The sequence below is a fragment of the Pongo pygmaeus genome, chromosome 20, assembly GCF_028885625.2.
Source record: "Pongo pygmaeus isolate AG05252 chromosome 20, NHGRI_mPonPyg2-v2.0_pri, whole genome shotgun sequence".
In the NCBI taxonomy this organism is placed as follows: domain Eukaryota; kingdom Metazoa; phylum Chordata; class Mammalia; order Primates; family Hominidae; genus Pongo; species Pongo pygmaeus.
The window spans coordinates 53,690,765-53,705,216 of NC_072393.2; the positions used below are offsets into that span (position 1 = coordinate 53,690,765).

Genomic DNA, 14,452 nt, shown 5'->3' on the forward strand with positions numbered 1-14,452 from the left:
GCCACTGCACCTGGCTTTTTTTTTTTTTTTTTTGAGACAGTCTCACTCTTGCCCAGGCTGAAGTGCAGTGATGTGATCTCGGCTCACTGCAACCTCCACCTTCTGGGTTCAAGTAGTTCTGCCTCAGCCTCCTGAGTAGTTGGGATGACAGGCGTGAGCCACCACGCCCGGCTAATTTTTGTATTTTTAGTAGAGACAGGGTTTCGACATGTTGGCCAGGCTGGTCTCGAACTCCTGACCTCCAGTGAGCTGCCCTCCTCAGCCTCCCAAAGTGTTGAGATTATAGGTGTGAGCCACCGACCTGGCTTTTTTTTTTTTTTTTTAGAGACAGGGCATCACTGATGCCCAGGCTGGATTGCAGTGGCGCGATCATGGTTCACTGTGGCCTCCAACTCTTTTGGGTCCACATCTCGCAGGTCTCTGCTTAAATGCTCCCTCCTCGGGGAAGCCCTCTTTGACTCTCTCGTCCAATTTCCTTCACTTCACTCAGCTTATTTCCATGTTAGGTGACATCCCCAGGGTCTGAAAAGGACTGAATAAACCCTTAACTGATACTGAATGATTGAGGGGCCAAGTGACCCTTACACAGATCGTGAGGAGATTGGGTTGGGTTTGGATTGGGTTTTTGAGTTTCTGAGCTGAGTTGGAGGCTTAGGAGAGAAAAGGAAAGAAGGTGAGGGAAGGTTCTGGAAGAGCCTGGAGGAGGTGGTACTGGGTTGGGCTCAGGAGTGAAGTTTGCTCACAGTTTGCGAAGAGGAGAGGGTGTGAAGGCAGAGGTTGTGTGTACAATTGGGAAGGCGTTCAGGAGGCCAGCATGGATGGGCTGAGAGACACAGGAGGAAAGGGAGGCTGTGGGGCTGTGTGGGGGCCAGGGGCACGGGGAGCTGGTAGTTAGGGAGAGCTCTGGCAGCTGCCTTGCTGGATGTGGAGAGGTGCCTTTTGTTTCTTGGCCCCTGGGTCTTATGAGCAAATGGTGGTTCCTAATTTGGGGTAAGAGGGAGCTCCAGTCCTTTTAGGAATCTGCTCAGGGCCACAGACTTTTCCCCAGAGAAACACACACTTGACTCTATATCCCAAAGTTTGGCAAAGGGTTTCAGGAGGGTTGGGGAGCCAGTTAAGAGCTGTTCACGGATCGTGATGGCAATAACCATGATAATCACAGCCAGCACTTATCTTGGCTCGCCCCAGCTCAGGCTCTGGTCTAGGCCGCTTACAAGCATCAGCTCCTTCACTCACAGAAGGACTGGAGGAGGTAGGTGCAGGGAGCACCCCCATTTTACACATGAGTAAACTAGGCACAGGGTGATTAAGTGACTTGCCCAGAGCCCCACAGCTGCAAAGTGGCAGAGCCCCCACTCTCTTCCCTGGATGGTCTGTTCCTGGAGCCTGTTTCAGTTTTGTTTTGTTTTGGAGACAGAGTGAGACTCTGTCTCCCAGGCTGGAGTGCAGTAGTGTGATCTTGGCTTGCTGCAGCCCCGACCTCTCGATCTCCCAGGCTCAAGCAATCTTCCTTCCTCAGCCACCCGAGTAGCTGGGACTACAGTCATGTGTCACCATGCCCCGCTAATTTTTTGGTTTTTTTTTTTTAGAGACAGGGTCTTGCCATGTTGCCCAGGCTGGTCTTGAACTCCTGGGCTCAGGTGATCTGCCTGCCTTGGCCTCCCAAAGCAGTGAGATTACAGGCATGAGCTACCACGCCCAGCTGCATCCTGGGTTTTTTTTTTTTTTTTTTTTTCTGAGACAGAGTCTCTCTCGGTCACCCAGGCTGGAGTGCAGTGGCATGATCTTGGCTTACTGCAACCTCTACCTCCCGGGTTCAAGCAACTCTCCTGCCTTAGCCTCTGGAGTAGCTGGGTTTACAGGCGCACACCACCACACCCGGCTAACTTTTGTATTTTTAGTAGAGACAGGGTTTCACCATGTCGGTCAGGCTAGTCTTGAACTCCTGTCCTCAAGAGATCCACCCGTCTTGGCCTCCCAGAGTGCTGGGATTACAGGCGTGAGCCACTGTGCTTGGTCCACCCTGGGTTTTTATTCATCGAGCCTTGCTGCCCCCTTGGTACAGGGGCCAAGACCACAGCTGGGAAGTTCCCTTCCTCTTGCCCCGAGAGCCAACCTGGGTTGCTGCTGAGCCATTGCAGGCTGAGGCACAGCCTCTCTTTCTCCTTTTACCCTCCCTGATGTCTTCTTTAACATAATCATGGCCACCTCAGCTTCTTTCAGAGAGCAATGTGTTCCTGAGCTAGAGAGCATGGGTGACCGGCTGGAGTCAGGATTTGGGGGGTGTGGTGTAGGTCTGGAGCCAACTGTGGCACTGGAACAAGGCCCCTACCTTGTTCAGCCTCAGTTTCCCTAATCAGCTAGAGAGGCCTACTTCCTCCTTGGAGGTTAAATAGATGACATTCATAGGTCAACGGAAATACTGCATTTATGGCAGTAACTGACTTTGTAGGTGTTTCAAAATTCAGGCTGTTTCAGACCAGAGTGCACACAGGATGATGTGGGACACCCCCAGCAAGGCAGGCAGCTCCCCGTCGACACATATGCTAGCACTTCTGCAAATAATATTTCTGCAGCAAATATATCTGCGGCTGTTGATACTAAGAGGGAGATCTAAGGACAGCCATTGCAGTTGTGCTTTGCCCCACAATGAGCCAGGAAAAAAGAAAAGGGTGGCTTTAGAGATTTTTGGAGGTTGGAATTGCAGATTAGGGGCCACAGACCTAAAATGCCTACTGAGTAGGATGAGTGTGGGTTTTTTGTTTGTTTGTTTGTTTTGTTTTGTTTTTTGAGACAGAGTCTTGTTCTGTTGCCCAGGCTGGAGTGCAGTGGCACGATCTCGGCTCACTGCAACCTCCACCTCCCAGGTTCAAGCGATTCTTCTGCCTCAGCCTCCCAAGTAGCTGGGATTACAGGTGCATGCCACTATGTCTGGCTAATTTCTGTATTTTTAGTAGAGACAGGGTTTCATCATGTTGGCCAGGCCGGTCTCGAACTCCTGACCTCGTGATCCATTCATGTCAGCCCCTCGAAGTGGTGGGATTACAGGTGTGAGCCACCGCGCCCGGCCAGGTTATGGGGTTTGAGATGATATGTTGTGGAGTGACTGGCACATAACAAGGACTTTGTCATTGCTGGTTGCTATTACTATTGACTGTTGTTGCTATTATTATTACTAACCCCTCTTCAGTCTGTATGGGCTGGTGCAGACACATTGGGCTGTGATGCAAATCCACAGTTTTCTAGACTTTAACGTGCACACCAGTTCCTGGGGGATCCTGTTACCACGTGAGTTCTGAGTCAGCTGGTGCAGACACTTTGCATTTCTAACTCCCAGGTGAGGCTGTTAAGGTCAGGGGCCTGCCCTCTGAGTAGCAAGGTGTCCAGTGGTTTTCCAGGTGTTTCTGAGTTGCTTTCAAGGATTCTGCAAATGGAGGGGAGGCATTGGATGCCAAGGTTAAAATAAGATTCCTTAGCTCTTAGCTTTGGGGTTTGCCAATTTGCAGCCAGGTCTGTATTAATCATTACATATGGAGAAAAGTCATATAACACGACGAAAGTCTTTGCACCATCTCTTCTTCTTTCCTTTTCCAAAGGTGACCTCTTTGGGGAGTTTGGGGCTCATGGTCTCTGTTGTCCAGACTGGAGTGCAGTGGCATGATCATAGTTCATCGCAGTCTCAACATCCTGGGTTCAGGTGATCCTCCCGCCTCAGCCTCCTGAGTAGCTGGGACTGCAGGCACATGCTACCACACCCAGCTAATTTTCGTATTTTTTTTGTAGACACAGGGTTTTGCCATGTTGCCTAGGCTGGTCTCAAACTCCTGGGCTCAAGTGATCCTCCTGCCTTGGCCTCCCAAAGTGCTGGGATTACAGGTATGAGCCACCGCACCTCGCCTTAATCATTTTTAAATGTGCAGTTCAGTAGTGTTAAATGTACTTTTATTGTGTAACAGAGCTCCAGAGCTTTTTCATCTTGCCCAACTGAAACTTTATTTATTTATGTTTTTGAGACTCAATCTTGCTCTGTCGTCCGGCTGGAGTGCAGTGACGCGATCTCGGCTCACTGCAAGCTCCGCTTCCCAGGTTCAAGCCATTCTCCTGCCTCAGCCTCCCAAGTAGCTGAGACTACAGGTGCCCACCACTACGCCCGGCTAATACTTTTTGTATTTTTAGTAGAGATGGGGTTTCACCGTGTTAGCCAGGATGGTCTCAATCTCCTGACCTCATGATCCGCCCACCTCAGCCTCCCAAAGTGCTGGGATTACAGGTGTGAGCCACCGCACCCAACCGCCCAACTGAAACTTTATACGCATTCAACAACTCCCCCCATCCCCAGTCCCTAGTAGCCTCCATTCAACTTTCTGTCTCTATGAATTTGACTTTAAATGCCAAATTTAAGTGGACTCCTATAGTATTTGTCATACTGTCACTGGCTTATTTCACTTATTGTATTGTCCTGAAGGCTTATTCGTGGTGTAGCATGTGACAGGATTTCTCTCCTCTTTAAGGCTAAATAATATTCTGTTGCATGAATAGACCACATTTTGCCTATCCATTTATTTGTCGATGAACACATGAGTTCCTTACTCCTCTTGGCTATTGGGAATAGTGCTGCTTTGAACATGAGTGTGCAAATATCTATTTGTTTTTTGTGGGTTTTTTTGAGACGGAGTCTCGCTCTGTCACCCAGGCTGGAGTACAGTGGTGTGATCTCGACTCACTGCAACCCCTGCCTCGCAGGTTCAAGTGATTCCCCTGCCTCAGCTTCCCGAGTAGCTGGGATTACAAGCACCCACCACCACACCCAGCTAATTTTTGTATTTTTAATAGAGACAGGGTTTTGCCATGTTGGCCAGCCTGGTCTCTAACTCCTGACCTCAGGTGATCCACCCCCTGTGGCCTTCTGTCAAAGTACTGGGATTACAGGCATGAGCCACTGCGCCCAGCCACCCATTTTAGCTATTTTTAAGTGTATAATTCAGTGGCATTAAGTACTTTAATATTGTGTAACTGTCACCATTATCCATTACCAGAACCTGTTCATCATTCCAAATAGAAACTCCATACCTATTAAAGAGTAACTCTCTATCCTGCCTTACCCCAACACCTCGTAACCTCTGTTCTACTCTCTATATATTGGCCAATTCGTTTTTTTTTTTTTTGAGACGGAGTCTCGCTCTGTCGCCCAGGCTGGAGTGCAGTGGCGCAGTCTCGGCTCACTGCAAGCTCCGCCTCCCGGGTTCACGCTATTCTCCTGCCTCAGCCTCCCGAGTAGCTGGGACTATAGGTGCCCGCCACCGTGCCCGCCACCACACCCGGCTAATTTTTTTTTGTATTTTTTTTTTTTTTTAGTAGAGATGGGGTTTCACTTTGTTAGCCAGGATGGTCTACATCTCCTGACCTCGTGATCCACCCGCTTTGGCCTCCCAAAATGCTGGGATTACAGGTGTGAGCCACTGCGCCCGGCCTATATTGGCCAGTTCTAGGTACCTCATGTAAATAGAATCATCCAGTATTTGTCCTTTTGTGTTGATTTCACTTTACATGTCTTCGTGGTTCGTCCCTGTTGTAGCATGTATCAGAATTCTTTTCTTTTTTTTGTGGCTAAGTAATCTTCCATTGGATGGATAGACCACATTTGGTTTACCTGTTCTGCCATCGATGGACACTTGGGTCATGTCCCCTTTTTGCTATTGTGAACGACACTGCCGTGAACATAGGCTCTAAGTATCTGTTTGACTTTTTGCCTTCAGTTTGTTTGGGTTTATATCTAGGAGTGGAATTGCTGGGTTGTATGGTAATGATCTATTCTAACTTTTGGAGGAGCAGTGGCTACATCATTTTACATTTCCACCTGCAGTGCACGTGGTTCCAGTTTCTCCACATCCTTGCCAACACTTGTTGTAGTCTTTTATTTTTTTCCCACATGAAGTTTTCAAAATCTGGTGTGTATTTTATACTCACAGCACATCTCAGTTGGGACTCGACGTATTTCAAGTGCTCAAATGTCATGTGACGCTGCTCATAGTGGAAAGCACAAGTTTAGATGATTTATGTTTTTGGGGTTTTTTTTGAGACAGAGTCTGACTCTTTTGCCCATTCTGGAGTGCAGTCATCAAGGCTTACTGTAACCTTGAACTCCTGGGTTCAAGCGATTCTTTCACCTCAGCCTCCTGATAGCTGGGACTACAGATGTGCCCCACCCCATCTGGCTAATTTTTTATTTTATTTTATTTTTTCGAGACTGAGTCTCACTCTGTCGCCCAGGCTGGAGTGCAGTGATGCAATCTTGGCTCACTGCAACCTCCGCCTCCTGGGTTCAAGCAATTCTCCTGCCTCAGCCTTCTCAGTAGCTGGGATTACAGGCGCACGCCACCACACCTGGCTAATTTTTGTATTTTTAGTAAAGACAGGGTTTCACCATATTGGTCAGGCTGGTCTCAAACTCCTGACCTCAGGTGATCTGCCCTCCTCAGCCTCCCAAAGTTCTGGGATTATAGACATGAGCCACCACATCCAGCCGAATTTTTAAAATTTTTTGTAGAGGCAGGAACTCACTATGTTGCCCAGGTTGGTCTCAAACTCCTGGCCTCAAGTGATCTTTTTGCCTTGGCCTCCCAAAGTTCCGGGATTACAGATGTGAGCCACCGCACTCGGCCGATTTATGTTTATTATAATTATTGGTATGGCTGGAGGGCAGTGGTGTGATCCTGGCTCATGGCAGCCTCTGCCTCTTGGGTTCAAGCAATTCTCCTGACTCAGCCTCCCATGTAGCTGGGACTACAGGTGCACGCTACCACGCCTGGCTAATTTTTGTATTCTTAGTAGAGACGGGGTTTCGCCATATTGGCCAGGCTGGTCTCAAAGTCGTGACCTCAGGTGATCCACCTGCTTCACCCTCCCAAAGTGCTGGGATTAGAGGCATGAGCTACCGTGCCTGGCCTTTCCCTGCTTCTTTTAAATGGAATATTTTAGTGTTCCATTTTCTCTCCACTTTTAGCCTGGTAGCGCTACCTCTTTATTGCTCTAGAGTTTCCATTCTCTGTCTTTGACTAGGACTTTGGCTTTGAATCTCAGTGAGATGGGAGCCGTGAGAGGGCTTTGAGCTGGGGAGTGACCCGACCTGACATTTTTATATCCATACCTTGGGTTGCTTATGCAAGAGTGTTTCCACCGGCCAGATTCCTGGAAAAGGAATTGCTGAGGCAAAAGGGAGCGAGCATTTAGACTTTGGTAGCCCCGCCAAGTTGCATTCCAGAAAGGCTTCACCATTTTCACTGCTGGCAAACGGCAGTGGGAGCTTTTGAGTGGCTGTTCCATGCCAGGCCTGTGCTGGACTCTGGGGACCTTGGCAGGAGTCAGCCGGGGGCTGGCTGCTTCCTAATTCTCAGTCCTCGAGTCCTACCTCCGACCTCAAGAAAAGGTGAGGATTTCAGAGGGGCCATAAAAAGGAGAAGCAAGAGATGATTGTGGGTGGCTGAAGGTGGCCTGGGACATCCCAGGTGATGGGAGAGCTGGCTGCATCCGATGGTACCACCACAGGGAGCGTGACCAGGAGGTGGAGTGTATTGGACTGGGAACCACACGTGTGGGCTCCCATCACTGTGTGCCATGTTGGGGTGCAGTTGAGGGGTCAAATAATAGTATCTCCCTCATGGGACTTGTTTGGGAGGATTCAGTGAGAGGGCAGAGAGCACACAGTCAGAACTTAACGATCCGGGTTGTCATTTGACCAAATGATCAGCACAGTGGGAGGGGACCACCTTCAGGCACAGGCCCACCCAGCCTAGGAAAGGCGTGACTCAAGTTTTGGACAGTGTTTAAGGCCTGTGTCAGATGAACTTGGGCTCGGATCCCCAGCTGTCTCCTTCTCAGGCAAGTTCTCCTCTGTTAGACGAGGTTAAATGACAGCAGAGTCTGCCTCCCGAAGTGGTGCGAGGGTTCGGCTCAGTGAGATGATAGCAGCAAAGAGTTCAGTATACATCCTGGACCACGGTAAGGGTTGATAAAGCTTAGCTGCTCTTACTAATATTGCTGTCATTTTGTTGCTGTCATTATTTTTATTCGATTTTCTTTTTCTTTTTTTTTTTTTTGAGACAGTCTCAGTCTGTCACCCAGGCCGGAGTGCGGTGGTGCGATCTCAGCTCACTGCAACCTCCACCTCTAAGGTTCAAGCAATTCTCCTGCCTCAGCCTCCAAGTAGCTGGGATTATAGGTGCCCGCCACCACGCCCGACTAATTTTTTTATTTTTAGTAGAGACGGGGTTTCACCATGTTGGTCAGGCTGGTCTTGAACTCCTGACCTCAAGTGATCCACCTGCCTTGGCCTCCCAAAGTGCTGGGATCACAGACCTAAGCCACTGTGCCCCGGCCTGTTTTTCCAAGATGGGATCTCCCTATGTTTTCCAGGCTGGTCTTGAACTCTGGGTTCCAGTATTCCTCCCACCTCAGCCTCCCAAAATACTGTAATTATAGGCATGAGCCACTGTGCCTGGCCATTGTGATTATTTTAAATTTAAGGCCTAATAGGCAACAGCCAGACCCTTAGTCTTCCTCTAGGACTAAAGCCCCAGAGGTGTGGGGCAGTTGCTTAGGGTCAGGAAATAATAGAGTAGAGATTGGAAGCCAGGTTCCTCTGACCCAGGGCTTCCCCATTTCTGGAGAGCTTCCAGGTTTAGGGAGCAAAGTCTCTTCCCCTGTTATAATGGACAGTGAACAAGACACGATATGAAAACACCACCAGTGGCATCAATCATGCTAATGGTACCTCACCTGCAGTGACTCATCGGGTGACAAGCCCTGACCTGAAGCCAGGCTATTTATAACCCGTCTTTATTGAGCTCCATCTGAATATTCATATGTTTAGCTCAGAAATATTAAGATTGGATTGCTGGGTGTCTCAGAGCCCGCGTTCTGTGCGTTCACCCTGTCCGCCTCCAAAGCCTGAAAAACTCCTCATTTCAGAACACATCTCACTCCAGAGGTTTCCACTAAAAGATTGTGGGGCCATGTGAATGTAAATTCCATTTCCCCCTCTTCATACACCCCAGGCTGCATACTGCACACACCATTTGGCATCTCCCAGCCCTGTGTTTTATTGTATTTACCACTCAGCTCTCCCATCCTTGCCAGACGAGTGAGAATGAGCAGTGGCGTCAGGCCTTGACGGGCTCTGCAGGGTGGGTGGGAGGAGTGGGCAGTGCGGCTTCTGGAACCCATTCTCTGAAGGCTCAGAGCCCGGAGCCCGGAGCGAGGCCACGGCTGGGAGGAGGGAGGAAGGGGGAATGGCATCATGGACTAACCCGGGCCGGGTTCTGCCTTGTTGGATCTGCCTTGTTGGACCGGGATCTGCCTTGGACATGGGATCTGCCTTGTTGGACCGGGAGGAGGCCATGTTGGCTGTGCCCACTTTGGTGGGAACCAGGAGGGAGGCCAGGCCTTGAAAGTGGCCAGGTAGCAGAAGGAATTCAGAAAGAGTGCGCTGGAAGGGGTTTCACTCGCTTTCTTTCCCCCTTGATCACTGGCACGCTGTCTGCAGCCTGTACCACTTTGCGAAACTCACTAGGTTGTCGAGAGACACCTCAGACTTAATGTGTTGAACACCATGCTCCTGATATGGTTCTCCTCCCCAGGAAAAAACCCATAAAAACCAAAAAGCCTGCTTCTCTCCATCTCAGTAAACGGCACCATCTCAGTAAACGGCAGCTCCGAGCTCCCAGCCACCTGGGCCAGATACTTCAGTGCCATACTCGACTCTCCTCTCTCTTTTAAAATTAAATTTTTTTTTTTTTTTTTTTTTTTTAGCTGTGTCACCCAGGCTGGAGTGCAGTGGCGCGATCTCGGCTCACTGCAAGCTCCGCTTCCCAGATTCACGCCATTCTCCTCCCTCAGCCTCCTGAGTAGCTGGGACTACAGGCACCCGCCACCACGCCCGGTTAATTTTTTGTATTTTTAGTAGAGACGGGGTTTCACCGTGTTAGCCAGAATGGTCTCGATCTCCTGACCTCGTGATCCACCCATCTCGGCCTCCCAAAGTGCTGGGATTAGAGGCGTGAGCCACCACTCCTGGCCACATATGTAAAGCTTTTAGAATAACGCCTGATACATCAAAACCAACATAAATATTAGCTGCTGTTATAATTTTATTGTGGTACAATATACATAACATAAAATTGAACCTTTTTTAAGTGTACAATTTGGTGGCACTAAGTACCTTCATAATGTTGTACAATCATCACCACTGTCCATTTCTAGGATTTTTTTTTTTTTTTTGAGACCGGGTCTGGCTCTGTCGCTCAGGCTGGAGTGCAGTGTCTGGATCTCGGCTCACTGCAACATCCGCCTCCTGGGATCAAGTGATCCTCCCACCTCACTCTATCAAGTAGCTGGGACTACAGGAGCGTGCCACCACACTTGGCTAATTTTTTTTTTTACTTTTTTGTAGAGACAGGGTCTCACTATGTTGCCCAAGCTGGTCTCGAACTCCTGGGCTCGAGCTATCCACCTGCCTTGGCCTCCCAAAGTGCTGGGATTGCAGTCATGAGCCACCGCACCTGTTTCTATTTCTAGGAATTTTTTCAAACAGAAACTCGATACCCGTTGAACAGTAACTCTCCATTCTCCCTGGCCGCCAGCCCCTGCAAAACTCTTCTGCTTTCTGTCTCATTGAATTCCCTACTCTAGGCACCTCATCTAAGTGGAATCATGTGATATTGTCCCTTTGTGTCTGGTTTATTTTATTTAACATAGTAAAGGCTCATACATGCTATAGCACGTATTAGAATTCATTCCTTTCTAAGGCTGGGTAATACTCCATTGTGTGGATATACCAGTTTGTTTACCCACTTTTCTGCTGAAATGGATAAACTTGGATTGTTTCCACCTTTTAACTACAAGTTGAGCATCCCCTAATCTAAAAATCCAAAATGCCCCAAAATCTGAAACTTTTTGATCACCAGCATGAAGCCTTTGCTTTCTGATGGTTCAGTGTACACAAACTTTTTCATGCACAAAATTATTAAAAATGTTTTATAATATTGCCTTCAGACTGTATATAAAGTGTATATGAAACATAAATGAATTTTATGTTTATACTCAGTTCGCATCCCCAAGACATCTCATTATGTATATGCAAATATTTCAAAACTCCTACAAAATCTGAAACCTGGAACACTTCTGGTCCCAATTATTTCAGGTTAAGGGATGCTCAACCTGTATTATTATTTTGAGACAGAGTGTTGCTCTGTTGCCCAGTCTGGAGTGCAGTGGTATAATCATAGCTCACTGCATCCTTGACCTCCTGGGCTCAAGCGATCCTTCCTCCTCAGCCTCCTGAGGATCTGGGACTACAAGCATGTGCCACCATGCCCAGCTAATCTTTAAAATTTTTTTGTAGATTTTGGATCTTGCTTTGTTGCCCAGGCTGGTCTCCAACTCTTGAGCTCAAGTGATCCTCCTGCCTGGGCCTTCCAAAGTGGTACTGGGATTACAGATGTGAGCTACTGCGCCCAGCCTGTATTATTAATGTTATTGAGACGGAGTCTCTGTCACCCAGGCTGGAGTTCAGTGATGTGATCTCAGCTCAGTGCAACCTCTGCCTCCCAGGTTCCAGTGATTCTCCTGCCTCCGCCACCTGAGTGGCTAGGATTATAGACGTGCACCACCACACCCAGCTAATTTTTCTATTTTTAGTAGAGATGGTGTTTCACCATGTTGGCCAGGCTGGACTTGAATTACTGACCTCAGGTGATCCTCCCATCTTGGCCTCCCAAAGTGCTGGGATTACAGGCATGAGCCACTGCGCCCAGCCTATATTACTGTATTTAATATGCAACCTGGCTTCTGAATTTCTCCCTGTAACCTCACCTCCCACTGAGTCCTCTTCATTCACTCACTTCAGCCACACCAACCTCTTCCTTCAAGGCAGGCATGAGTCTTACCCCAGGGCCTTTGAACTTGCTGTTCCCCTGCTGTGGGGCCCTCCTTTCCCTCCTTAGCCAAGCCTGCTCTTGTCACCCTGTTTAAAATTGCAACTCCCTTGTGCATCTCTCTCACTGCTTATTCTTCATAGCACTTCATTTTTGACATGCCATCTATTTTACATTGATTTTATTTCATTTTTATTTATTATTTATTTATTTATTTATTTATTTATTTATTTATTTATTTTTGGGAGGGAGTCTCGCTCTGTTGCCTAGACTGGAGTGCAGTGGTGCAATCTTGGCTCACTGAAAGCTCCACCTCCCGGGTTCACGCCATTCTCCTGCCTCAGCCTCCCAAGCAGCTGGGACTACAGGTGCCTGCCACCACACCCTGCTAATTTTTTGTATTTTTAGTAGAGACAGGGTTTCACCGTGTTAGCCAGGATGGTCTCAATCTCTTGACCTTGTGATCCGCCCACCTCGGCCTCCCAAAGTGCTGGGATTACAGGCGTGAGCCACTGCGCCCGGCCTATTTTTATTTTTTGAGACAGAGTCTTGCTCTGTCGCTCAGGCTAGAGTGCATTGGTGCAATCTCAGCTCACTACAACCTCTGCCTGCTGGGTTCAAGTGATTCTCCTGCCTCAGCCTCCAGAGTAGCTGGGATTACAGGTGCGTGCCACCATGCCTGGCTAATTTTTGTATTTTTCATAGGGATGGGGTTTCACCGTATTGGTCAGGCTGGCCTTAAACTCCTGACCTCAGGTGATCCACCCACCTTGGCCTCCCAAAGTAATGGGATTACAAGCATCAGCCACTGTGCCTTGCCTTGATTTTATATATAGCCATATTTTGTAATATTTATAAATAGTTTTATTTATTTTTTCATAAATTTTTTTTTGTACAGATGGAGTCTCGAGATGTGGTCCAGGCTGGTCTCAGACTCCTGGGCTTAAGCGATCCTCCTGCTTTGGCCTCCCAAAAGTGTTGTGATTACAGGCATGAGCCACAGTGCCAGCCATAAGTATTTCTAATATTTGTAAAATAACTTTTCCATAGATATCATTTGTATTTTAATATAAATATAAATCATAAATGTATAACTTTTGTATTCAGTGGCTATAAATCATATACATGTACATTAAATATTTAATATGTTATATTATTGTTCTTTCCTGTCTTCACCCTTACCGTCCTCAGGAATGTGAGCCCTAAGCTCAGGAAGATCTTTGTTTTCTTCACCACTGTCCCTTAGCATCTAGAGCAGAGCCCACACGTAGCACGTGCCTCTGTCCTTCATTGCTGAGTATGTGAATATTTATTCAATGAGGAACTTGGGACGATTTGAGTGAACCAAAGGAAAGAGCATTGGGAGTGGAGGAGTGGCAAGAGTTAGGAACATCTCCAAAAAACGCCCAGAGGCTTGAAAGCTGGGGCCAGTCTGGCTTTAGGTGGGTGCGAGGGCTCCGAGGACAGGCTGGCTGAGTAGGCCGGGGAGTGCTTGGGGGCCAGACCATGTCTGCAGTCCAGCTCTGTCACTCACTTCCTGGGTGACCTCGAGTCAGTGACCTGCTCTCTCTGATCCTCACGGCCTCATCTGTAAAAAGGGAAAAAAGTGTCTGTGGGTTCATTGATTCAACAACTATTGATTGCCTACTTTCCATGTGCCAGGCACTGTGGCAGGTGTGGTGGGCATTGTTCCTGCCCCCATTGGGTTTCAGTTCTAGACTCCCACTTCCTGGGACTGACGTGTGAATTAAGCGCTGAAACACCTGGCAGGCCCATAGTGAATGGCAGTTCTCAGCGTCAGGGCAGCTGCCGTAGTCCTCAGTTATCCTCATCTGCAAGATGGGGATAAAGAACCTACTATGCAGGGTTGTCCTGAAAAGATGATTAAAGGGCTCAGCCCAGTTCCTCATTTATGGCCATGGGGGTTTATAAGCCACTCACTACTAGACAATGTTACATTCAAGATTAATTTGTTTCCTAATTTGTGTGTGCTGCTTTCAGAAGAATTTAGCTCCATGAGGGTTTTCTTAAGGCCTGGGGCCTAGTAGGTGCAGCATTAAATATTTGTTGAATGAATGAATCAAAGTTTTTTGTTTTTTCCCTTGTCCACTTGGAAAGCAATTTCCACCAGTCAGCATTTTGGGAAGGTGAATTGTACGGGGGTGTTGTCTTGGAGGGGCTGGGTCAGGGTGGCATGGGAACAAGAGATGCTGGAGCCGGGAAGTCCCTTCCCAGGAATTCTATGGAATCAATAGCTTGGTTGCTTGAAAGCAAAAACATATGTTTGTAGATTATTATTTCATTTTATTTTTGTTTTTGTTGTTTTAAAGATGGGGGTCTCACCATGTTGCCCAGGCTGGTCTTGAATTCCTGACCTTAGGTGATCCGCCTCGGCCTCCCAAAGTGTTGGGATTACAGGCGTGAGCCACCGCGCCTGGTCAGGATTATTATTTCTTTCTTTTTTTTTTTTTTGAGACGGAGTCTCGCTCTGTCACCCAGGCTGGAGTGAAGTGTCACAATCT

At 48.0% G+C, this 14,452-nt stretch overlaps 1 protein-coding gene across 8 annotated transcripts in view; it reads left to right on the forward strand.

Moving 5' to 3' along the window:
* The window catches only part of BICRA (BRD4 interacting chromatin remodeling complex associated protein), a 95,917-nt gene that overhangs the window by 16,648 nt on the left and 64,817 nt on the right, over positions 1 to 14,452 (forward strand). Inside the window, exon 1 of one of the 8 annotated variants that reach the window (XM_063657243.1) lies at positions 3,784 to 3,876. The exons of 6 other annotated variants lie outside the window; for them this stretch is intronic. The gene's annotated coding sequence lies outside the window, so the exon portion shown is untranslated. Of the gene's footprint in view, positions 1 to 3,783; positions 3,877 to 14,452 lie in introns of those variants that run through there. One more of the 8 variants, XM_063657245.1, reaches the window with a different exon arrangement.